A 25,949-nucleotide genomic window follows, 5' to 3' on the forward strand; every position below is an offset into this window, starting at 1 on the left:
GGCTGGGCGCCTCTCTGGTGTGTGCGTACCCGGGTTGGTATCTCTCGGGCCTGTCCCACCAGCTACTGGCGACCCACTGCCAGGTCATGGGCGCCTCGTTCCTGGATCCTGAGTCTCTGACTCAGCCTCATGTGAACCAGAGGGGACCTGTGGGCCTCACTTACTCTTGCCTCGGCTCAGAGGTCCTGCTGGATTGGTTTCCCAGACTAAGTCTGGATGCGGTCCCTCCTTGAATCTGATTTTCTGCCTCTCTTCAGTAAAAAATGTTTTTTTTCTGCTAAAGTTAAGGAGAGTGAATTTCTATTTCATATCACTGAAGGGCTTTAGTCAATAAATCGTTGCTGGGAGTAGTGAATAAGCCACAAAAGAGGGCTTTTTTCCTGAGGCAAGAAGAAAATCAGATTCTTGTTTACATTAGTGTGGAAACTTTAGCCCAGAGTGTGAAGTGTTATTGCTCGTTTACACCAAGAACCCTGTGGCTCCTGATGATCAGATTCTGGGAACACTGAGGGCTGCTGTTGCCATAGGAGAGTTTTTAATTTATGAGGAAATCGGAGACAGGAGATGCGATGGCTACGTTGGTCCTGTTAGCTCTTAATCACAACAATCAGACGTGAGGCCCTGAAACTCCCCTCGAGGAAGAGCATTTTCTGTGACGTTGCTGAATTCAGCCATCCACTTCATGTGCTTGCTAATCCCTTATAGAAGCCTGTATTGGTCTAGAAAAAGTAGACTCTTTAATAATTTTTTTTAAAGATTTATTCATTTGCAAGAGAGAGAGGGAGCATGAGTAGCGGGAGGGGCAAAGGGAGAGGGAGAAGCAGACTCCCCGCTGAGCAGGGAGCCCGATGTGGGACTCGATCCCAGGACCCTGGATCATGACCTGAGCCCAGGGCAGACGCTTAACCCACTGAGCCGCCCAGATATCCCTAATAAATCTTTTTTGAACGGACATAATTCAATGTGTAAGTTTGCCTTCTTGCTCCCACCCCCCTCCATGTCCTTTTCACATGTGGAATACATTCTCCCTACCCGACACCCCCGGAAGTCTTAATTCACCCAAGCTTCAACTCTAAAATCTCTCAATACCATCTAAATCAATTGTGGGTGAGATGGGGCACGCTGTGTCGGGGCAGTATTCCTCTCTGTTTTGGAATGTGTGAAACCAGATCGGTTACCTGCTTCCAAAATCCAATGATGAGGCAGACATAAAATAGACGACCCTGTCCTAAAAGGGAGAAATCAGGAAAAACAGTTGTGAGTCCCACACAAGTTAAAACCTAGCAGGGCAAATTCCATTAGATCTTAAGGCCTGGGAATAATTCTCTTTGGCCCAGTGCTTTGTCCTCTGAGCCCACTGGGGTGGTGGCCATGCCCGTCATCCCTGGATGCTGGACAAGCCTCTGGAATTGAAAAGGTGGCTTCACCCTCTGAGACCGAGGAGGTGGCTCTACTCCCAGGGTCACTCTTCCTTTGTCTTTAAGGATGACCCACGTGCCCATCTAGAGAGCTCTGTTGGCCCGTTCCCTGGACAGCCAACAAGTTTCTTCACCTATCTCTCTCCCCTTCAGTCCAGTTGGTAGCATTTCTGCTGAGATCATTGATGGATTCACAAGGCACACCCTTGTTCTTGCCAGAGCATAGTTTCTCGTTTTTTTACAGTATGGATAAGCTGAGAATCTCAAATTTTCAAAATCTATTTCCTTTATTCTTAACAATTCATTTTTCAGTTTATCTCTGTCCTCCCAAATTGTACTATTAGCAGCAAGAAGTCAGGCCATGTCGTCAACACTCTGCTTAGAAATCTGTTCAGCTAAGTGTTTCAGTTCATTAAAAGTTTGTTTTACAGAACACTAGGACGCAGTTTAGCCAAATTCTCTGTCACTTTATTAGAAAAAAAACTTTTTTTAAGAGCTGCTTGTTCTTTTTAAACATTTTATTTAGGGTGCCTGGGTGGGTCAGTCATTAAGCATCTGCTTTCAGCTCAGGTCATGATCTCCGGGTCCTGGGATCGAGTCCTGTGTTGGGCTCCCTGCTCAGCGGGGGTGCTTACTTCTCCCTCTGCCTTTGCCTGCTGCTCTGCCTGCTTGTGCTGTCCCTCTCTGTCAAATAGATAAAGTCTTTTAAAAAATGAAGATTTGGGGGTACCTGGGTGGCTCAGTGGGTTAAGCCTCTGCCTTCGGCTCAGGTCATGATCTCAGGGTCCTGGGATTGAGCCCCGAATTGGGCTCCCGCTCTGCGGGAAGCCTGCTTCTCCCTTCTCCATTCACCCCTGCTTGTGTTCCCTCTCTCGCTGTGTCTCTGTCAGATAAATAAATAAAATCTTAAAAGGGGGGGGCAACTGGGTGGCTCAGTCATTCAGCATCTGCCTTCTGCTGAGGTCTTGATCCCAGGGTCATGGAATCAAGTCCCACATCGGACTCCCTGCTCACTGGGGAGTCTGCTTTTCCCTCTGCTTCTGCATCTCCCCCCTGCTTGTGCTCTCTCTCTCAAATTAATAAATAAAATATTTTTAAAAATAAAGTAAAATATCACTTAATACATAAGAAGTGACATAATTAGAAAAATCACCACTTGGTAGCTAGCACGGTAGTATTTGTCTCAGGCAAGAATTGTCTATGAATGCTAAAATTAGGTGGGTGAGAATTTTATGAGGAATATTTAATTAGTCTTAAAACATCTGCCTGTGAGATACTTATTAATTACAATTGGAAAAAATAAGAACTTTACAAAAGAGAAATCTGGCATTTACCACCTTAATTAAGCAATCAATATGAAAATTGCTATTATTAACACAAATATGGAACTCTTGATACAGATCTCTGAGAAAGACACCACTTCCGAAGTAGTCCATGAAAAATGCATGACCTGAATCTAAATCATGAAGAAACATCTAACAAACACAGGCTGAGAGTCATTCAGCATGAAAATGGCAGCACTTTTAAAAATGTCAAGGTCATGAAAGACTGAAAGACTGGTCCAGTTTAAAGGTAACTAAAGAGGGGAGCCCTGCGTGGAGACTAGAGTTTGCCTAAAATTAAAAAAAAAAGTTTTTTAATTTAAAGTTAAGTAAAGATACATGAAATTGGATATTGAATCCTAATTTTGTTTCTCGGACATTATGAGGATTATTGATGGAATTTGGATAACTTCTGTGTATTTGATAATAGTACTGCGTTTAGGTTCATTTCCTCAATTTGATAATTTGCTGTGGTTAGATAGTGGAAAGACCTTCTTGGAGACCCTCTCTGCGGTGTTCAGGAGTGTAGAGGAATTATGGAATTACAGAAGCAACTCATGCTTCTACCTTTTAAGAGAAGTATATTCTTTTTATTTTTTAAAGATTTTGTTAGAGAGGGAACACAGAGGAAGAGTAAGAGGGAGAAGCAGGCTCCCCTCTGAGCAGGGAGCCCAGTGTGGGGCTCCTTCCCAGGGCCCTGAGATCGTGATCGGAGCCGAAAGCAGAGGCTCAACCGACTGAGCCACCCAGGCGTCCTGAGAAGTATGTTCTTTTATAGAGACAGCAGACATGGTAAAAATGTTAACATCTGGGGAACATAGGTAAAGTTTATTTAGGAATCTTCCCTCTTCTGTGAATTCTTTACTTCTGTGATTCTGTGATTTTTTTTTTTTACTTTGCATCAGTATCAAAACATTTCTAAATACTTAAATGAAAAAAATGAATTTAGCAAGGTCATCAGATGTCAGGTCTATGTATATAAATCAATTCTATTTCTACGTGCCAGCAGAACTTTGCAAAATGGGATTTAATAAAATGAATCCATTTTCAAAAGTATCAAAGTACAAAATGTACAAAAAAAAAAAAGCCTTGTGCTGTGGGAAGGGGTCAATGTCGTGACTGTGGCTATTGATACATGAACCCACACAGGTGATAACACTGACTAGAACTTCACACTCGAAGGTGAGTGTAAGTGAAACCAGAGAAATCCGAAGAAGTAGCGTGGACTGTGTTAAGGTCAATATTCTGGCTGTGATGTGCTGTAGTTTTGCAAAATGTTAACATTGGGGCAAAGTATAAGGATCTCTCTATTATTTTTTACACTACAGCTGAATTTACAGTTGACTCAATAGAAGTTTCATTTAGAACAGATCTAAGAAAGTTGTAAAAGAATGAATAAACTTATATAGAGCCAATGGAATGTTATGTACTACTACATAAACTACAGCTGATCTATGATATCCTCATTAAAGGCCCAAATTAAGTGAAATGGAATTACGTATTATTTAGGCAGGCGTGTTTCTGTGATAAAATGATGAAACAGGAAAAGCAAGAGAATGATGACCCAAATATTCAGGATGTCGTCTGCTTCTCTGGAGGAGCAGCAAAGAGAGGCTGCGAATTATTTGTAATCTGGGTGACAGATGCATGAACATTCATGAGAAAGTACTTGTCAGTGATGTGAAATGAAAAGAGGACATAAATACAGATAATTTAGATTGTTGAAATTATAGGATAAATTAAGAATATTAATGTACCACTAAATATGAAAGGTTAGATCAAATCTCTTGATTTTCAGGACACCTGGATGGTTCATACATTAAGCGTCTACTCAGGTCATGATCCCAGGGTCCGTGGGATGATCCTGGGATCGAGCCCCTGCTCAGCGGGGAGCCTGCTTCTCCTTCTGCCTCTGCCTGCTCCTTACCCTGCTTGTGCTCTCTGTCAAATAAATAAAATCTTTTAAAAAATTATCTTAAAAAATTCTCAATTTTCTCACAAATTATACATGACCAAAATGGACCAAGCAGAAAAAGCAAGACTGAATAAATCAGTAAGAAATATGGAATTTGAGGGGTGTCTGGGTGGCTCAATGGGTTAAGCCTGTGTCTTTGGCTCAGGTCATGATCTCAGGGTCCTGGGATCGAGCCTGGCATCAGGCCCTCTGCTCAGTGGGGAGCCGGCTTCCCCCCTCCCCTGCCTGCCTCTCTGCCTCCCTGTGATCTCTCTCTCTATCAAATAAATAAATAAATAAATAAATAAACTCTTAAAAAAAAGGAGGGGGGCCTGGGTGGCTCAGTGGGTTAAAGGCTCTGCCTTCAGCTCAGGTCATGGTCCCAGGGTCCTGGGATGGCGCCCCATATCAGGCTCTCTGGGGGCGGGGGAGCCTGCTTCCCCCTCTCTCTCTGCCTGCGTCTCTGCCTACTTGTGATCTCTGTCTTGTCAAATAAATAAATTAAATCTTAAAAAAAAAAAAAAAAAAGAAATCCGGAAATTGAATTGTAGTCAGAAATTTCCCTCAATGAAATGTAGCAAGCTTTAAGTACTGAGCAGTAAAATTTTACCAAAGATTTAAGGACTGATCATCATGACGTTATACAAGCAGTATTGGAAAATTTTAAAGGGATAGATTACTCCCAAATTCATTTCACAGCCCTCCTATAAACTTCATACCAAATCTGGATAGAGACCATAGAAAAGCAATGACTATAGGCCAGTCGAATAGATGAAAGTTTTCTGGATAAAATGGAATCCAGGCTTCTTGGCCCACACATTTGTATGCATCCGTTGGGGTGAGCTGATCTGCGGAGTTACCGATGACGGGCCTGTTTGACCTTGGTGGGGACGCTGCTTTCCCGAGATGGCTGCGGCGAAGCGCCCGCCTTCTTCACCTCCTCTCCAGGGCGGCCCTCCCGCTGCTGCCATGGAGAGTCCAGTTCACTGGTGGTGGCGGCGGAATGCGGCGGCCCTCCCACGCGCGCACACGCGCGCACACGCACACGCACGGACGCACACACGAAGGAGGCAACGCAACCCCGCTGTCGCGGCCGGAGCTCTCGCTCGGGAAGCCCCGGCGGCCGTGCGGCCGTGCTGGGTGGTGCGGCAGGAGCCTCGAGGGCCCGCGCGGAGAGACTATGTAGGTTCTGAGGCTTCGCGAAGAGAACCAGAGGCCCGCGCACCCCCGCACGCTGCGCCAGACCGACAGACAGCGTCGCGTGCGGCCTCCGGAGGCGCGACTGCGCGGCCAGACTCTCCCCGCGCCCCGCGCCCGCGGAAGCCGGAGAGCGTTCGGGCTGCGGCGCAGGCTCAGATTTGGGGCGACATCCAGGCCGCAGCTGCGGTCGGCACAGACCTCTGGCCTGGAAGTGGGGTCCCCCGGCCTCGGCGCGGGGCTGCGAGAGCCTCCGGAAGACCGCGGGGGAGTATTCGGGAAAACGCGCAGCGCCGGGAGGCCGTCGGGGAGCACCCGAAGGCACGCGGGGAGGGAGGCTGGAGGTGAAGGGACTGGCTACCGGCGGCGGAAGAGGCGACGCCCGCGTGAGGCCTGCGGCCGAGGCGTGGGCTTTCCAGGCGCCCTGTCTGCGCGCCGCCCGCGCTCTTCGTGACTCTCATCCCGCTCGAGGCCGCGAGAAGCGCTGAAGCCAGAACCGTCCCCTAAGAGATGCGGAGCGGCGCGACGGCTGTTCGGGCGCCACCGTGTCCCCGACGGAGGACGCCCGCAGGGGGGCGCCGGCCTCGCGTCAGGCCGGACCGGCCGCGCTGCCATCCGGCTCCGCTTTGCCTCCGGTCCTGCTCCGACGGATCCGCTTGGGCGTCCCCCCGCCCCGCCCTCCCCCAACGCACGTGCTCTGTAAACAAAGTCTTTTTTTTTTTTTTTTAAAGAATTTTTAGTTATTTATTTGACAGAAAGAGATCACAAGTAGGCGGAGAAGCAGGCAGGGAGAGAGAGGAGGAAGCAGGCTCCTGGCCGAGCAGAGAGCCCGTGTGAAGTTCCATCCCAGGACCCTGGGACCATGACCTGAGCCGAAGGCAGAGGCTTTAACCCACTGAGCCACCCAGGCGCCCCTGGACAAACAAAATCTTAAAAAGAAAAAAACTGAAGCGAGTCAACAAGCCCTCCGTGAGGTGAGCCTGGCGTCAGCGGGTGAGCTCCGAGGACCCGGCTGCCGATCTGGGGGAGAGCCGTTGGGGGACAGACAGATCGCGAGCGGGGGGAGGGGCGGAGGCAGAGGGAGCAGCCGGCTCCCCGCGGAGCAGGGCGCCCCGGCGAGGCTCGGTCCGACACGCGCGTCAAGATCCGAGCCCACGGCGGACGCTTCACTGACGGAGCCCGCGGGCGTCCCCCCCCCCCCCCAGAATCATTTTGAAGAAAATGTCTTTACAGCCTCAATTCCCAAGCACATTTTCTAGCACCGGAGGCTGCCGACTTGCTCCGTACAGACCGACCGTGAGTGTTACGACTGTTCAGGAAAAAGAACTTGCGAAGTGAGTGGAAGGACACCGGCTGGCAAAGTTAGGGCGCGATTAGGTGTAGTGTTTGCGGGAAATAGGGAGAGAGAAGCTCCTCGTGAGCCAAACATAGCGCGAGTATACACACCCCGCAAGGCTCTAAGCAGCGGTATTAACTCGGACTGCGAGGGACGCACCCTGCGAGCTCGGAAGACTCAGCTCTCCGCAGGCGGGAAGGAGGCCGGGAAGCACCCCTGCGACCATGAATCCCGCGCGGGGGGGGGGGGGGGGGCCGGTGACAGATGGCAGAGCCGGGAGCCAGGTGCAGCTGGGAAGAGCTCCGAGAGAACGGACCGATCGGGGAACCTGGTAACGCGTATTCAGCGGGATGCAGGATTTTCCGTGGACCAGTGACTGTTGCGTGGGGACTCCTGTTGTCCCTCGTGTTAAACAGGACTATCAGTAGCACTTTTCCCGTGTCTGCGCCACTGATGTATTTTGGGTGTATAAGATGGAAATAACCTAATTTAACCTTAATTTCCCTAGATGCTCATCTCCAACTATAGCCACACTGGGGTTAGGATTTCAACAAAACAGTTTTGGAAGAGCGCAGATATTCAGTCCATAGCACATTTAGTAGCCAGTAAAAGAATACACGGCGGGGTGGGGGGAAGCTCACCTTCATAATACCAATAGGAATGACAAGTTTCTTAGGATTATATCTGATACAATGTTGAATTTTTTAAAAAGATTTTATTTATTTATTTGTCAGAGAGAGAGAAGGCACAAGCAGGCAGAGTGGCAGGCAGAGGCAGAGAGAAAAGCAGGCTCCCTTATGAGAAAGGAGCCCGATGTGGGACTCTATCCCAGGATACTGGGATCATGACCTGAGCCGAAGGCAGCAGCTCAACAAACTGAGCCACCCAGGCATCCCTCAATGTTGAATTTTTTTTAAAAAGACTTTATTTATTTATTTGACAGAGCACAAGAAGCGGGGAGGGGCAGAGGGAGAGGGAGAAGTAGGCTGCTCCCTGATCAGGGAGCCTAAGGTAGGGGTGCCTTAATGGCTCAGTTGATTAAACACTGGACTCCTGATTTTTTTAAAAGATTTTATTTATTTGACAGATCACAAGCACGCAGAGAGGCAGGCAGACATAGAGGAGGAAGCAGGCTCCCTGCTGAGCAGAGAGCCCTATACGGGGCTGGATCCCAGGACCCTGGGACTATGACCTGAGCAGAAGGCAGAGGCTTTAACCCACTGAGCCACCCAGGCACCCCTGGACTCTTGATTTTGGCTCAGGTCGTGATTTGAGGGTCATGAGATCAAACCTTGTGCTGGGCTCTGTGTTGGGCATGGAGCCTCCGTAGAATCCGCTTTCTTGGAACGCCTGGGTGGCTCAGTTGGGTAAGCTGCTGCCTTTAGCTCAGGTCATGATGCCAGGGTCTTGAGATTGAGTCCCACATCGGGCTTCTCACTCAGCGGGGAGCCTGCTTCTCTCTACCTCTCCCTGCTTGTGCTTTCTCTCTGACAAATAAATAAAAACATTTTAAGAACTATTTTATTTATTTATTTATTTATTTGGCAGACAGAGATCACAAGTAGGCAGAGAGGCAGGCAGAGAGACAAGGAGGGGAAGCAGGCTCCCCCGCTGAGCAGAGAGCCTGATGCAGGACTCGATCCCAGGACTCTGAGATCATGACCTGACCTGAAAGCAGAGGATTAACCCACTGAGCACCCAGGGTCCGAAATAAATATTTAAAAAAAAAATTCTTTTTCTCCCTCTCCACCTGCCCCTCCCCTTCTCCCTTTCTAACCAAACAACAATAACAACAACAAAAAAAAACTTACATAAAATGATTTATGAATAAAATAAGAAAATGCTACTAAAGTTCATAAAAGGGGGTGCCTGGGTGGTTCAGTGAGTTAAAGCCTCTGCCTTAGGCTCAGGTCATGATCCCAGGGTCCTGGGATAGAGCCCCACATGCGGCTCTCTGCTTAGCAGGGAGCCTGCTTACCCCCTCTTTCTCTCTGCTTGCCTCTCTGCCTACTTGTGATCTCTTATCAAATTAAAAAAAAAAAGAAATCTAAAAACAAACAAACAAAGTTCATAAAAGAACTGAAAAATTCATGGGGCACCTGGCTGGCTCAGTTGGTAGGCAATGTGACTTTTTTTTTTTTTTTTAAGATTTTGTTTATTTGACAAGTTAAAGCCTCTGCCTTCGGCTCAGGTCATGATCTGGGGATCCTGGGATCCAGTCCCACATTGGGCTCCCTGCTCCCTGCTTGTGTCTGCTCTCTCTCTTTCTCAAATTAAAAAAATCTTAAATTTTTATTTTTAAAAAAAATTTTAAGGGTTAAACAATTTTTTTTAGATTTTATTTATTTACTTGACAGACAGAGATTACAAGTAGGCAGAGAGAGAGAGAGGGGGAAGCAAGGCTCCCTGAAGAACAGAGAACCCCATGCAGGGCTCCATCCCAGGAGTGACTCTGGGATCATGATCTGAGCCGAAGGCAGAGGCTTTAACCCACTGAGCCACCCAAGCGCCCCAGGGTTAGACAGTTTTAAAAAAGATTTTATTTATTCGTTAGCACAAGCAGGGGCAGAAGCAGACTCCCTGCTGAGCCGGCGTTCCCCCCTAGAATGTATTTTTAAGTTTAAAAAGTTCCTTTCATTTTATTGAGGTGATTATATTTTCCTTTCGACTTATTGATATGGTAATATTAATGAATATATCAACTTTCCTGTATTTCCACTCCGTTACAATATATTTTCCTAGGGTATTGCCAGCTTCTCTCTGTTGATAATTTCTCGGGGTAGTCATAATTTTTGCACCGGTAATCATAATCACGTTTCGTCTGAGCTCCTTCCTCAAACCATACATTTGTCAATTTTGGTGTCTTTATGGTGACTAATCAATAGAAAACTTCCTTCTTCTATTTCCTCTGAAAATTTTATATGTAAGAATTCTCTGATCAAGATGTTTGAAAGAATTCCCCGGAAACTCAGTGATGCTTTTTGGCACAGGATCTCTGAAACTGTCTTCATCTTTACTCATGAAGTGGTTTCTCCTTTCTTGAGTCAAATCTGACACATTCATTCCTGGAGAATCATTTGTTTCACCAAGAATTCCGAATTTCTTAGTATAGATAGCATTCTCATTCGTCTTTCTACATGTCTGTGGTTATTCTTGTTTTATCATCCTACCCCTCGTCTGCGTAAGGTGATAGGTCCCCACTAATGGGTCCGTGATGAAAGGAGTGACACTGATAAAAAGTGAAGGTCAAGCAAAGCTTTATTTCACGCCAAGCATCGAGAATCAAACCGACTGGTCGGGGACGTCTCTTACAAAGTAGTAGATATTTGAACTGGCCTATCACGTTGGTCAGAATTGGCATAAGGCGGGGCCCACTCTTCTTGGTAGCTAGGGAGACGGTATGCGCGCCCCACTGATTGGATGTCTCCACCTGGCCTGACCCACCCTTGTATCTGGGCTTTGCTACCTGGGACTGGTTTCCTGGACTTGCTTTTAAGTAAGTTCCTCTGGGAGGGGCAGGGTCCATCTAAGTTTACTGCATAAACAACAAAATGGCTCCCTCTGACTAAGTAGGCCCTTACATTCCCCCCCTTTTCTTTGGAGATTTAGTCAAATCCTTGACTTTTCAGCCAGTTCTATGTTCTCCTGTTGTAAGGGGTTATATTGGGCACGTAAGACTAACATTTTTATCGCTCTAATTTTCTTTTGTACAAATGACATTAGGGCGTTTATAATGCAGGGGCCAAAAAGTAACATTAGTCAGTTGGCTGATGAGTTCGCCATTCACCGCTTTGTATAACCTTTTCCATTTTTCCTAATTCCGTTCATCTAATTCCCCACCTGTACTTTTTTGTCTTATGAGGTGACTCAGAAGCTCTTACACAAACAGGTAACAATAGGAGCAACAATGAACTCATAGTCTTTTGAGTCTTAGCTTTAGTCCACGGTCAGCAGGGTCCAACGGCTGCGGCTTCCCTCTCTGGGGGGCGTCCTCGTCCTCCGCTCGTTTGACATGACCCATGTGAATCAGGCCCTGATGCCTTCCACTTTTATTGCCATGGGGTTGGTCAGGATGACAGTAAACTGTCCATTCCAGCGAGGCTCCAAGTTTCCCACTTGATGGCGACGTATGGAAACCAAGTCCACGGTTGGTAAGGATGTGGTTCCACCTCCATCTCCGTCCCAGTGTGGGCAGTTCGGATCCCTGCGTGGGCTCTTTTTAAGACAGACTGTAATGCCTGCAGTGACTGCAGTACAGACTGATCAGTCATTTCTGCTAGGGCCACCTCTTGTAGCTGAGGGCAGAGCGGGGGGTGGGGGTTGGTGTGTCCCAAACATTATTTCAAATGGGGTCACCTTGTTTAAGTAGAGTGTACCCCGTGCCCTGAGGAGGGCAAAAGGAAGGAGATCCACCCATCCACCGCGAGTCTCCAGAATTAGCTTTGTCAAGGTCTCTTTAAGGGTCCGGTTCATTCTCTCGACTTGTCTGGAACTCTGGGGCCGGTAGGCACAATGTAATTTCCCAATAGTGCCCACAGCCTTGGCCAATGCCTGTGAGACTGAACTCACAAATGCAGGGCCGTTGTCCAAACCAATTGTGAAAGGAAGCCCAAACCTAGGAATTATTTCTTCTAATAGCTTTTTGGCTACCACTCCTGCCATCTCATGTTTGGCGGCAAAAGCCTCTACCCAGCCTGAAAAGGTATCTACAAAATCTAACATATACTTGTGCCCATATTTTCCGGGTTTCACCTCTGTAAAATCTATTTCCCAATAAATTCCTGGTTCCTTACCTCTTTCCCTTTTCCCCCTTCCCATTCTAGTTCCTCCCGCATTAACTGCCTGGCATTGAGCACATCTATCAACTACATCCTGAACCATACGCCCTAATTTAGAAACTAGGAACTGCTTGCCTATAAGCTCCTAGAGTTTGCGTGTCCCCAGATGAGTGCCCTGATGTATCTGGTCTACTAACTTCTTACCTAGTCTTTGAGGAAGAATTATTTTTCCTGCTTTAGTCTTAGCCCAGTCCCCTTCATAGTCCAATTTAACCCATTTCTGTAAATACTTTCAATCTTCCTCTGAATGGTCTGTTTTTTCTGGTAGGGCTGGAGCCGGGAGTGTCACCAGCTCTTGCACTGTTTCTCGGGCTGCTTGCTTTGCGGCTTGATCTGCCAATTGGTTTCCTTTTGAAATCAGATCAGTCCCCTTTTGGTGTCCGGGGCAATGCATAATGGCCACCTCTTTTGGGTCCCAAATAGCCTGGAGGAGAGCCAATATTTCTCTTCTGTTTTTAATTTCTTCTCCTTCTGCTGTTAATAGGCCCCCCCCTTTTTTTTTTTAAAGATTTTATTTATTTGTTTGACAGACAAAGATCACAAGTAGGCAGAGAGGCAGGCAGAGAGAGAGAGAGAGGAGGAAGCAAGCTCCCCGCAGAGCAGAGAGCCTGATGTGGGGCTCGATCCCAGGACTCTGAGATCATGACCTGAGCCGAAGGCAGAGGCTTTACCCCACTGAGCCACTCCGGTCCCCCAATAGGCCCCTTTCTTTATAAATAGCAGGTATATGGAGAGTAGCAAAGGCATACCTGCTGTCCGTATAGATGTTGGCGGTTTTACCTTTGGCCATCTGCAGTGCCTTAGTGAGTGCAATCAGCTCCGCTTTCTGCGCCGAGGTTCCGTGTGGCAGGGCTGCCGTCCAGAGTTCCTGCTCAGGGGAAACCACCGCAGCCCCCGCATACCTTTTTCCATCGACCATGTAGCTACTCCCATCTGTGAACAGAGTCATCACTGCATCCAGGAGGGGAATGTCTCTGAGATCCGGCCTTATTCCCCTGACTTGGGTTAGGACCTCCCCACAGTCATGTGGGTGGTCAGCCAGCTCCTCTGGCAGCAGCTTGGCTGGATTTAGCACCGCCTAATGGCCGGAAGGTCACTCTGGGTTGGTTGAGGAGGAGGGCCTGATACCCTGTCACTCGGGTGTTCATCATCCATCAGTCGGGTGAAGTCCGGAGAAGGCCCTCAATAGCGTGTGTGGTGGTCAAGATGAGATTTTGACCCAAAGTCAATTTCCTTGCACCCTTGACCCGGCGTGCCGGGACAGCAATTATGCGGAGGCAAGAGGGGACCCAGCCACTACTGGATCTAGTTTCTTGCGAAGATAGGCTACTGGCCTTTGCCAAGGCCCCAGAGTCTGAGTCAAAACTCCTTTGGCCACCCCTGCCTTTTCATCCACATACAATGGGAAAGGCTTGGTAACATCTGGGATGTCCAGTGCTGGGGCACTCAGTAAGGCTCTTTGTAATTCTCGAAATGCTCCTTCTGCCTCAGCTGTCCACTCTATCATAGTGAGCCCCCTTTCACCGGTTCGTAGAGAGGTCGGGCCATCTCCGCCAACCGCGGTATCCACAGCCTACAGTAGCCTGCCGTCCCAAGAAACTCCCTCACTTGTCGGGACGTGGTGGGGCAGGGGTATCGGGTGATCACCAGTTTCCTGGACTCAGACAGTGAACGCACTCCCTCGTGGAGATCAAAGCCTAGATAAGTGGCGTGGCTTTGACAGAGCAGCGCTTTCTTCGCTGACACCCGATAGCCTTTTCCTGCAGGGTCTGTAAGAGAGCTCTCGTCCCGCAAACATGACTCACAGTCCTCAGCGGCTACTAGCAAGTCATCGACGTACTGTAACAGAGTGCCTCCCGGGTCGGAGGTTCTGTACTCACGCAAATCCTCGTGCAGGGCTTCGTCGAAGATGGTGGGTGAATTCTTGAATCCTTGGGGAAGTCTTGTCCAGGTGAGCTGGCCTTGGAACCCTTCCTGTGGGTCAGACCACTCGAAAGCAAAGAGGGGCTGAGGCTCCCTTGCTAAAGATATGCAGAAAAAAGCATCTTTGAGATCGAAGACAGTATAGACAGTTCTTTTGGGGCCCAGGAGGGAGAGGAGGGTATAGGGGTTAGGCCCCGTTGAGTGGATATCTTCAACCCGTTTATTAATTTCCTGCAAGTCCTGAACGGGTCGGTACTCCCCAGTCTCGGCCTTTTTTTTTTTTTTAAAGATTTACTTATTTATTTATTTGACAGAGAGAGATCACAACTAGACAGAGAGGCAGGCAGAGAGAGAGAGAGAGGGAAGCAGGCTCCCCGCCGAGCAGAGAGCCCGATGCGGGACTCGATCCCAGGAACCTGAGATCATGACCCGAGCCGAAGGCAGCGGCTCAACCCACTGAGCCACCCAGGCGCCCCCAGTCTCGGCCTTTTTGACGGGCAGCAAAGGTGTGTTCCATGGAGACTTGCAAGGAACTAGGATCCTGTCTCCTCGGAGGCGGTTCATGTGTTTTCTGATCCCTTCCTTTGCTTCCCAGGGGAGGGAGTACTGCCGGACGCGAACAGCCGTGGCGTTGCTTTTAATTGTACCACCACTGGAGGCTGTCCCTTGGCCAAGCCAGGGGGCTTCCCTTCCGCCCAGACTTCGGGAAACTCGACCTGCAGGGTTTGGACAAGGCTCCCTTATCTTGTCTCCTCTGGTTCTGAGACTGGCTCGTAAAGGAGGTGTTCGTCTACTGCTGCCACAAGCATCTGCACAGCGGGTTGTCTCAAGGTCACAGTCACGTCTCCTTCGGAGAACTGAATGCCAGCTTGTAAGTTGTGGAGGAGATCTCTTCCAATCAGGTTATACAGGGCATTAGGGAGGACCAAGAATCGATGCTTGACTACTCCCAAGGCCAAATTTAAAGTCATTTCTGTTGTCCATTTATGTCTCTCTGTGCCATTCGCCCCTTGGACCCAGACTTCCTCTCCAGACAGTTTTCCCATAGGTTTAAGTAATGATGAAAATCGGGCTCCCGTGTCCACCAAAAAATCAATTGATTTTCCCTCCACTTTAATTTTTACCTGAGGTTCGGGAAGGGGCTCCAAACCACGGCCCCTTCAGCCTCTGGTGGCCAGCACTGCCGTCTTCCTTTTGGGGCACTCCCTGGCGCAGTGTCCTTTTCCCTTACAGTAAGCGCACTGACCTGAACCTAAGTCCTCCCGCCTGCCTTCTCTGTGCTTAGGATTTTGCACCCACTGACCATCCCCTCCCTGCCTTCTCCCTTTCCATTGACCTCTTTCCCCCGTCTCCTCCCGCCTCATGGAATGCCAAAACCTTAACCAGTTTTTTGGTCTGTTGTTCATCCTCTTGCGCATCCCTGTTGTGAAACACCTTTTCCGCTATTCCCACTAACTCAGTCAGATTCTTCCCTTCAAACCCTTCACTTCTCTGAAGTTTCCTCCTTATATCTGGGGCTAACTGACTGGCAAAAGCAAGATTCACTGCCCTCTGATTTTCGGTGCCTCAGGGTCGATCGGGCTATCCATTTTATAGGCTTCAATTAGCCTTTCTAGTAAAGCTCCCGGGGACTCATTCTTACCTTGAGTCACCACACTAATTTTTTTAGATAGACTTATGGGTCTCCTTGCAGCTGCACGGAGGCCTCCCAGTAGAGCCTGGCGGTAGAAGCGTAGGCTCTCCTTACCTTCATCGGAGTTTGGATCCCAGTCGGGGCGTTCCCTCGGGCAGTAGTCCTCCATTCGCCGGGGATCGAGGTCCCTGCCAAGTCTCTCACTTATCACGTTATGGGTTTCTCGCATGATGCCATACCTCTCTTCCGCGTTAGAGAGAGCCATAGGGAGCTGTTGAATATCCACCCAGGTGGGCTGGTGGGTAAGAAAGACAGTCTCCAGGAGACCAATTAAACCCTGAGGGTGGACAGAAAAGGATTTGTGTTGGGCCTTCCAGTTATAGATGTCAGAAGAGGAGAAAGGGATATAGGTTAGGTGGGGGCGCCCTCTCCCGTCTAGTAGAGCAACCTCACGGAGAGGCAGCATCGGCACAGATGGAACTGGTGAGGTAGAGGGAGGCAGAGGGGGACAGAGGAAAGGGGAAGGATCAGGGCTGTCTTTCTGTTTGGTGGTCCCATAGGTGGACCCCGACCACGTATGAGGTGGACTAGTAAGACTAGTAAGACTCTTGGTCTTGAGACCAAGAGTCAGGTTTAGGGGACAGATAAGGGGGGGGAATTCCACATCCTCCACATCTGACCGGGGTAGGACGGTCTTCTTCCCTGGCTCCCCCTCACCTCTCTGTTCTGATTTTGGTGATCTAACCTCCCTTAGAGGGAGAGAGATGGATTCGTTAGCAGGGGGGAGGTGAGACTTGAGCCATGACGGTGGCTCTTCTATCAGATATCGCCAGGCCACGATGTACGGTATTTGGTCTCGATGGAGATCGAAGACCTTACTCTGGGTAGAGTAGATCTGAGCCAAGGCAAACGTTCCTTCCGGCAGGCCACCCTGTGGAGAAAATGGGCCACTCTAATTGGCAGAGTGTTTTTAGTTTTCCTGGGTAAACCTTGTCACCTGACTCGGTGGCTTTACCTTGAAAATCCTTGCAATGCTAGAGAACAAGACTTAGGGGTGTCACAGGTCCCTTACTCCCCGCTTTCCCCACATTTCCAAACACAATCAACTACACAACAGACAACAAAAAGACAAGACAAAGACAACCGCAGGTCCAGCCATCCTCATCCAGAGCCTGCTGCTGGTGGGGACTTTCTCGGTCCCCTGCAAACACAACAAACAACACAACAGGCAACAAAAGGACAAGACAAAGCCAACCACAGGCCCCGTGGTCCTTACCCAGAACCTGCCACCGATGGGGACTTTCTTGATCTCCTGACCGCCTAGGGGGACTCGAACCCCCTGATCGCCCAGGGGGACTCGACCCCCCTGATGATCTACCAGTGGAGGAATGGGGCGTCCCCACATCCACTCCACCCCTGGGGAGCATTGCTGAATCCAGCTTTTCCCCGTAGGGCTGTACGCTGGAGCTCCACAACCAGACAGACAGACAGGATCCCGAGATCTTACCCCCGGAGGCTTTTCCCAGAAATTCTGATGCTGGCTCAGTTCTCGTGGTTTGATCCCAGATGAGCCCCCAATGACAGGTCCCCCAATAATGGGTCCGTGATCAAAGGAGCGAGACTGTTACAAAGTGAAGGTCAAGCAAAGCTTTATTTCGCGCCAAACATCAAGAATCAAACCGACTGGTCGCGGCTGTCTCTTACAAAGAGGCGACCCCTCCCAGCCTCACAGACTAACTTTTATAGAGCAAAGGCCATGCGGTTGAGCCTGGCCACACACAGATGGCCAATGAGATTGCAACACATAGAGAAAACTGCACAGTCATGTTAGGTCACACACGGGTGGCCAATTGAATTTCAATTTACCCTAGTAGATATTTGAACTGGCCTATCATGTTGGTCAGAATTGGCATAAGGCGGGGCCCACTCTTCTTGGTAGCTAGGGAGACAGTATGTGGGCCCCACTGATTGGATGTCTCCACCTGGCCTGACCCACCCTTGTATCTGGGCTTTGCTACCTGGGACTGGTTTCCTGGACATGCTTTTAAGTAAGTTCCTCTAGGAGGGGCAGGGGCAATCTAAGTTTACTGCATAAACAACAAAATGGCTCCCTCTGGCTAAGTAGGCCCTTACAATAAGGTAGTGACTTGTTTATAACTTTCCCCCACAGCTCTCGAATTATGGATCCACTTTACATTTTCCTGTTAATTCCTATCAACTTAACATAAGTGTCCTCATACATCTTTTTTATTTCCTCAGTTGAAATCTTAAGCCAGTTGTCTTTATTTATTTTTTTTCTTTCTTTAACATATTGGTGGGTTTCTATTCCTGGTCTTTTGAAATCCTTATCCTCCACCTTTCTCCCGGATGGGAGCACACGCTGCTCGCTCCCGGGTGGGGGTCGCGGATGCGTCTCCAGATGACCCGCGCTCCCCAGACGCACGGACACCTACGGGCCACGGAGCCTTCTGGGAAATGTAGTTCAAAGGCAACTTCCTGCCGTTAAGCTGATCCAAAAAAAAAAAAAAAAAAAGAAAGAAAAAAGAAAAAAATGAAGGCGTCTTTCTCTCGCGCACGCGTACTCCACTCGCAGGGCCCCTGACGCTTTCGGGTTGCGCCCCTTCTTTGTCCTTGGCCGCCCAGAGAGAGGCGAGTGTGGGCGTCTCTGCGCGCGCGCCCGCATGTCCGTGCGCGCGCCCCCCGGCTCCGCAGCAGTCCCGCCAGGATCCCGCCGACCCAGGGGCACTGCACGAGGCCCGCGGGCCACGGCGACGTTCAGTCCGGGGGTGCTGGCAGGCCGGGGGCGGGGCGGCGGCGAGTCTGGGGGTGCTGGGGCGGGTCACGTGGTGCCTGGGCCTGCGCGTCCGCCGAGGGAGTCCAGGGGGTCGGTGTCGGCGTTCGCCGGTGTTCGGGGGCGAGTTTCCTCCGGGCGGGTGGGAGGCGTGCGGGGGGGGGGGGGGGGGGCGGGGGGGGGGGGCCGGGGGGTCGTGTGTGGCCTGCAGGCTTGGAGGCCTGTGGGCGCTGGCGCGTGGGCCGGCGGGGATTCCTCGTTCGGGGCCGCGCGGCGGGGCGCGGGATGAGTGAGGGGCCGCGGGGTCCCTGCCGTGCCGGGGATGCTCGCGTTCGTGGGTCAGGCCTTAAAGAGCGCCCCCGCCGGGCATCCATGGCTCTCCCGGGCCGGGAGCCCGCAGCACGTGCGCCCCGCAGGGCTGGGACACCCCCCCCCTCCCGCACCGGGGTGGGTAGAGGGTCTGAGGTCGCTGGGACCCCTCTACCTCCACCCATACCCCTGGCTGTGCAGAGGGTCTGGCGTCTCTGGAACCTCCTGCCCTCCCGCCCCTCCCCCTGCCCTGGCTTTCCAGAGGGTCAGGGCTCCTGCTGTCAGGGTGATTTACCTGCTGGGCCTCCCGTCCCCCACTCCAGTTCGGCTTCACCAGGCTGGCTCTGCCTCTTATCTGTAGAGTTGGTTTTTTTAATTTGTTATTATTTTTTATTTTTTTATGTAGATTTTTTTTTTTAAGATTTTATTTATTTATTTATTTGACAGATAGAGATCACAAGTAGGCAGAGAGGCAGGCAGAGAGAGAGGGAAGCAGGCTCCCCGCCCAGCAGAGAGCCCGACTTGGGGCTCCATCCCAGGACCCCGGGACCATGACCGGAGCCCAAAGCAGAGGCCCCAATCCACTGAGCCACCCAGGCGCCCCTGTAGATTTGTTTTTAAAGGCTTCTCTACTAAAACAAAAAACCCAAAGCCCGAGGAAAAAAAAACCCAAGTAGTTTTCGGCAGCAGCTGGTTGCTGAGTCTTCAAGTTCTCTCTCTGCTTGTGGGCCACCTCTGCCATTTTGGACCCTCCACTCATGGTTTCTGGGTCTCACGTTTATCTCCTGAAAATGAGGGAGTGCCAGGAAAGGATTTCTTTCTTTTTTCCTTCCTTCCTTCCTTCTTTCCTTTCTTTCTCTCAGTTCTGGTGCTTTTTGCTGTCATTAACACTTGTAGTTATTTTAATTATTTGTTGTTTGTTTCAACTGTGTGGTGGTGAACTGAACTGTGTTCTTGGGTTAAGCGCTTTACATTTAAAAAGATAATGTTCATACTTTTTTCTAAGTTTTTTTTATAAGTAAGCCATTTTTTTATTTTTTAAAGATTTTTATTTATGTGACAGAGAGAGAGATCACAAGTAGACAGGGAGGCAGGCAGAGGGTAAAGCAGGCTCCCTGCTGAGCAGAGATCATGACCCAAGCTGAAGGCAGAGGCTTAACCCACTGAGCCACCCAGGCGCCCCTTTTATGAATTTAAAATGTGTTCGTTGTCAGTTTGGAGCGACTAGATAAATAGACTCAAATGAAAACCTTTCATGATCCCATCAACAGGAGACAGTCACTGTTAATGTTTTGATAAACTTCTTGTAGTCAGTTGATGTATGTATAATTTTAGTACATCTTATTTATATTTCTTTAACAAAGCAAAATTGGGAGTATGCTGTTTGAAGCCATTAGGTTATATTACTGGTATCTTTTGTTAAGGTAGACTGTTTTGTTACGTGGGGGGAGTTTTTTCAGCTGGCCCCTGAGAACTTATCTTCCTTTTGTTTTGTTTGTTTTTGGTTTGTTTTTAGATGGGCTCTACATCCAGTGTGGAGCCCAATGTGAGGCCTGAATCCATGACCCTGAGATCCAGACCTGAGCCGAGAGCGGGAGTCGGGCACTTACTTAATCAGCTGAGCCATCCAAGTGCCCTCCTTTCTTTTGTTTTTATCCTTAGTTTGCCGTGGTGGCGTTATTTCTGGACAGGGGACTGAATGGCGCCAGTGTTGAAATGAGGCCTTTGCCCACCCTCACCCCCCACTTTTGTTGAGGGGCTGTGACTGCAGGCCTTCGGGGACACCGAGTGGGGCCAGTGGGCTGGATCTGCCACTTCATAGGTATGTCATCGATGTTGGGCAAGTTGCTTAACCTCTGAGCCTTAGGACTTTCTGTAATGGGTACTGGATGCATTAAGAAAAAAACCCCAAACAGGGTGACTGGCTGGCTCAGTGGGTTAAGCATCTGCCTTCCACTCAGGTCATGATTTCAGGGTCCTGGGACCGAGCCCCCTGTTGGACTCCTGCTCGTCGGGAAGTCTCCTTCTCCCTCTCCCGCTCCCCCTGCTTGTGTTCCTTCTCTCTTTGTCTCTCTCTGTCAAATAAATAATCATTAAAAAAACAACAAACAGTATGATGTATAATACATCTGTCATAGTAAGTAATAAATGTTATTTTTTATTATTCTCTACCTTCCCCCTGAAGTTCCTTCAGAACCTGATGCTAAGTGGAACTACGCGATGGTGACGATTGTCCCTTTGTTCTGGAGACACACGTGAGAGCTGTCACAGAGAGAGCTGCGTGGTACGCAGGAAGCTGCCAAGGTATACAACACTAGCAGACTGGTTAAATTGGGCCAGTTGTGCAGAGAAGGGTTTAGGATTCTGTTTGCCGAGAGGACACGTGGGAGCTATATAAAACAGCTCAGGAAAAACTTGTCAAAACTTTCAATTTTCAGAAATGTATTTGTTTAAATTCAGAGTGAGGTTGAGTCTACATTTTTCTGAGTAACAAATGTCATTAGAAATAATACCACCACACTGAGGGCTTGTCACACTTGTTCACTTGAAATTCTCAGCTCCATGTGTTTTGTATAACAAGTCTACACCTGGTTTTTTTCCTTTGAGAGGGAGTGGGGAAGGGACAGGGGGAGAAGGAGAGAGAGAGACTCAAGCAGACTCCCCACTGAGCATGCCTAACGCAGGGCTCAATCCCAGGATCCCAAGATTGTGACCTGAGCTGAGGCAAGAGTTGGATGCTTAACTCACTGCCCCCGCAGGTGCCCCCTAAGTCCACGTCATTTTGATCTGATGAGTTTTCTACTCTTGGTAAGTTTTCGTTGAAACCTAAGTAAACTTCACCGAGTAGCCTTTGACAACAATTACAAAGGAAATTTTATTTTTATTTTTTATTTTTTTAAAAGATTTTATTTATTTGACAGAGAGAGATCACAAGTAAGCAGAGAGGCAGGCAGAGAGAGAGAGAGGAGGAAGCAGGCTCCCCGCCGAGCAGAGAGCCCGATGCGGGGCTCTATCCTAGGACCCTGGGATCATGACCTGAGCTGAATGCAGAGGCTTAACCCACTGAGCCACCCAGGTGCCCCACAAAGGAAATTTTAAAATGACACTGTGAATTTAAGGAAATGGTTTACATGATAAACATAGTTTTATTTGTCACGGTGCCAGAATGTTTATTACGTGAAATGAAGTGAAAGTATAATGCAAAGCAAATGACATTTGTTGTCATTATATTTTCCTGGTTTGCGGTGTGTGTATACAGGGGGCGGTTGTGTGGATTTCACTTTTTTTTTCCGACCACACAAAGGTTTTTCCTTTTTTTTTTTTTTAAGATTTTATTTATTTATTTGATAGAGATCACAAGTAGGCAGAGAGGCAGGCAGAGAGAGAGGAGGAAGCAGGCTCCCCACCAGGCAGAGAGTCCGACACGGGGCTCAATCCCAGGACCCTGAGATCATGACCTGAGCCGAAGGCAGAGGCTTAATCCACTTAGCCACCCAGGTGCCCCAACTTTTTTTTTTTAAGATTTTTAAAAATTTTTATTTATTTGACAGACATCACAAGTAGGCAGAGAGGCAGGCAGAGAGAGAGCGGGAGGCAGGCTCCCTGCTGAGCAGAGAGCCTGATGCAGGGCTGGATCCCAGGACCCTGGGATCATTGTAACCCACTGAGCCACCCAGATGCCCCTACATATTTTAATAGTTTAATTTATTGACTGTTTTTCTTTTAATTATGGTTCTTGCCTTTGCATTATGTATAGGGAAATTTCCCCCCAAATTACACAAATACTGTGGGGGTTTTTTTTTTAAGACTTTTTTCACATTTAAAAAAAATATTTTATTTATTTATTTGAAAGAGTACAAGCAGGGAGAGCAGCGAGGGAGAGGGAGAAGCAGACGCCCCACCAAGCAGGAAGCTTGCTGCAGGACTCCATCCCAGGACCCTGGGATCATGACCTGAGCCCAAGGCAGATGTACAACTGACTGAGCCACCCAGGCGCACTCCCCCACCCCTTTTTAATTAACATATAATGTATTATTTGTGTCAGGGGTACAGGTCTGTGATTCATCAGTCTTTTTTTTTTAAGATTTTATTTATTTATTTGACAGACAGAGATCACAAGTAGGCAGAGAGGCAGGCAGAGAGAGAGGAGGAAGCAGGCTCCCTGCTGAGCAGAGAGCCTGATGCGGAGATTGACCCAGGACCCCGAGATCATGACCCGAGCCGAAGGCTGAGGCTTTAACCCACTGAGCCACCCAGGCGACCTTGATTCATCAGTCTTAACACCCAGCGGTCCCCAAAACACATACCCTCTTCTGTGTCCATCCCCCAGCCACCCTATCCCTCATACCCCCCTCCCCTCCAGCAACCCTCAGTTTGTTTGCTGACATTAAGAGTTTCTTGTGGTTTGTCTCCCTTTTTGGTTTCGTCCTGTTTCATTTTTTTCTCTCTTCCTCTATGATCCTCTGTCTTGTTTCTCAGATTTTACATATCAGTGAGATCACATGATAATTGTCTTTCTCTGATTGACGTAATTTCACTTAGCATAATACATGTCATTGCAAATGGCAAGATTTCATGGGTTTTTTTGATGGCTGCATAGTATTCCATTGTGTATATATACTACATCTTCTTTACCCATTCATCTGCTGATGGACATCTAGGTTCTTTCCATAGATTGGCTATTGTGGACATTGCTGCTATAAACATCAGGGTGTCTCACTTCTGTTTTCTTTTCTTTTCTTTTTTTTTTTTTAAGATTTATTTATTTATTTATTTGACAGATCACAAGCAGGCAGAGAGGCAGGCAGAGAGAGAGAGAGAGAGAGAGGGAAGCAGGCTCCCTGCTGAACAGAGAGCCCGATGCGGGGCTCGATCCCAGGACCCTGAGACCATGACCTGAGCTGAAAGCAGAGGCTTTAACCCACTGAGCCACCCAGGCGCCCTCACTTCTGTTTTCTTTTTTTTTTTTTTTTTAAAGATTTTTATTTATTTATTTGACAGAGATCACAAGCAGGCAGAGAGAGAGGAAGGGAAACAGGCTCCCCGCTGAGCAGAGAGCCCCATGCGGGGCTCGATCCCAGGACCCCGGGATCACGACCCGAGCTGAAGGCAGAGGCTTAAACCACTGAGCCAACCAGGTGCCCCACTTCTGTTTTCTTAAGGCATCGTTGTAGTTTAAATGAAAATCCATATGGAATTATTTTGTTGTAATGTGAGAGACAAAATTAGCCTTATTTTCTTTTAAATGTTAATCACTTCTGTTCATTAAACAAGCCAGTTTTACTCATGGCTTTGAAATGCCACATTTGGGGTGCCTGGGGTCTCTGTCCATTAAGTGTCTGCTTTCGGCTCAGGTCTTCATCCCAGGGTCCCGGGACTGAGTCCTGCATCAGGCTTCCCGCTTGGGGGAAGTCTGCTTCTCCCTCTCCCTCTGCCCCTCCCCCTGCTCGTGTGCACTGTCTCAAATAAATAATATCTTAAAAAAAAAAAAAAGAAATGCCACATTTATTGTCTGTTAAATTTCTACATATTTGAGCTGTAATGCTTCATGCATCTGCATGTCTTATCAGACAGTGTCAAAAGTTTTTAATTATTTGTACCCGTTAATATTATGTGGACCTGTTCACATTCATTATTTTGTAATTTTTAAAAAAGATTTATGTTATTTGGGAGTGTGCATGTGTCTTGGGGGAGGGGAAGAGGGAGACTCTTCCAGCAGACTCCCTGCTGAGTGCAGAGCAGAGCCTGACTCTTGAGATCACAGCCTGAGCCAAAATGAAGAGACAGTCGCTTAATCAAGTAAGCCGCCCAGGTGCCCCAGTTACTGTGTATTTCTAAAAGTGTCCAAGCTCCTCCTGAACATCTTTCTTCCAGATGAACTTTAGAATTGCTTCTTAAAGAAAACCTTTTTGAGATTATGGTTGGAGTCAACTAAAGATATAAATAATTTGGGGCTAAATTACTTCACTGGGAAGTCTTCCTATCCCAGAGCAAGACAGATTGTGCATGTATGAAGCCTCTTTCTATAGTCCCCATTGGTTGTTTCAGTTTCTTTCCAATGGGTCTTACATGTTTCTTGTCCGAAGGTAGTCGTACATAAATTCTGTTTTTTTTTTTCTTTTCTTTTTTTAAGATTTTATTTATTTGACACAGAGAGATCACAAGTAGGCAGAGGGAGAGGGGGAAGCAGGCTCCTTGCTCAGCACAGATCATGACCTGAGCCAAAGGCAGGGGCTTAACCCACTGAACCACCCAGGTACCCCTGTGGTTTTTCTTTGAGAGTAGATTTTATTTCCCATATACATTTTTGCTAAAAATATCCAAACAGAGGGCACCTGGGTGGCTCAGTCGTTAAGCGTCTGCCTTCTGCTCAGGTCATGATCCCTGGGTCCTGGGATCAAGCTCTGCATCAGGTTCCATGCTCAGTGGGGAGCCTGCTTCTCCTTCTCCCACTCCCCCTGCTTGTGTTCTCTCTCACTGTGTCTCTCTCTGTCAAATAAATAAATAAATAGATGCAAACAGTTTCCCTATCCCTTAAGATTGGTTGTCTGGGTGTTGTAATGGAGGTCATAGTTTCCTACTTGGCTTGTTGTATATGTTGCTGAATTTGGCCATCATGTCTCACTGCTGCAGTCATAATTAGGGCTAATACCTGCGTAGTGCTCACGTGTCAGCTTCTAAGATACGTGTATTTTCACTATCTAAAGGCATTGTTTCCCGTGTAACTCGGAGAAACCTCAGTTAGTGTTTCTGAGCTGGTGCTGAAGTTTGAATCGCAGAAAGACATGAAAGGGAAGAAGTGCTTGTTCCTTTAGGTGGTGTCTGTTAGTATGATTTGGGGGCAGCCGGCTGCTCGTGTGTGTTCCTGTGGAAACGTGGTGGCCGGACGTGTGCCCGGAGATGAGCGCTAACTCGAGAATGTACGGCGTGTATCTGTGCAAACACGCACGTGCCGTGCTTCGAGCAGGGAGCGCCTTAAGCGCAGGACGGAGGAGACGTAATGCTGCGGCCCTGCTGCTCGGCCACCGTGAGTCCCTTCGAAGACCATGCGCGTTCCGTAACCCGGAGGTTCTGTTAAATGCCTCCTCGGCTTGTCTGTGAGGGTCAAATTATAAAGTGCTCAGAGAGAATTCACATGTTGTCCTTTGTTACTACAAGGAATACTCACTTTCCATTTATTATTTCATTTCTTCCTCAGAGTCCCACTGTTAAGTGGACCCAAAGGTCC

At 48.5% G+C, this 25,949-nt stretch overlaps 1 protein-coding gene across 3 annotated transcripts in view; it reads left to right on the plus strand.

Annotated features, from left to right (window-relative positions):
- Positions 1–25,949, plus strand: part of ZNF84 (zinc finger protein 84) — a 62,624-nt gene that overhangs the window by 19,637 nt on the left and 17,038 nt on the right. Inside the window, exons 1-2 of one of the 3 annotated variants that reach the window (XM_032849226.1) lie at positions 19,873–20,543; positions 20,907–21,025. The gene's annotated coding sequence lies outside the window, so the exon portion shown is untranslated. Of the gene's footprint in view, positions 1–19,872; positions 20,544–20,906; positions 21,026–21,510; positions 21,530–25,949 lie in introns of those variants that run through there. The other 2 variants (XM_032849227.1, XM_032849228.1) reach the window with 2 other exon arrangements.

Source organism: Lontra canadensis, unplaced genomic scaffold (assembly GCF_010015895.1).
Source record: "Lontra canadensis isolate GAN:19392208 unplaced genomic scaffold, GSC_riverotter_1.0 scaffold220, whole genome shotgun sequence".
NCBI lineage: Eukaryota > Metazoa > Chordata > Mammalia > Carnivora > Mustelidae > Lontra > Lontra canadensis.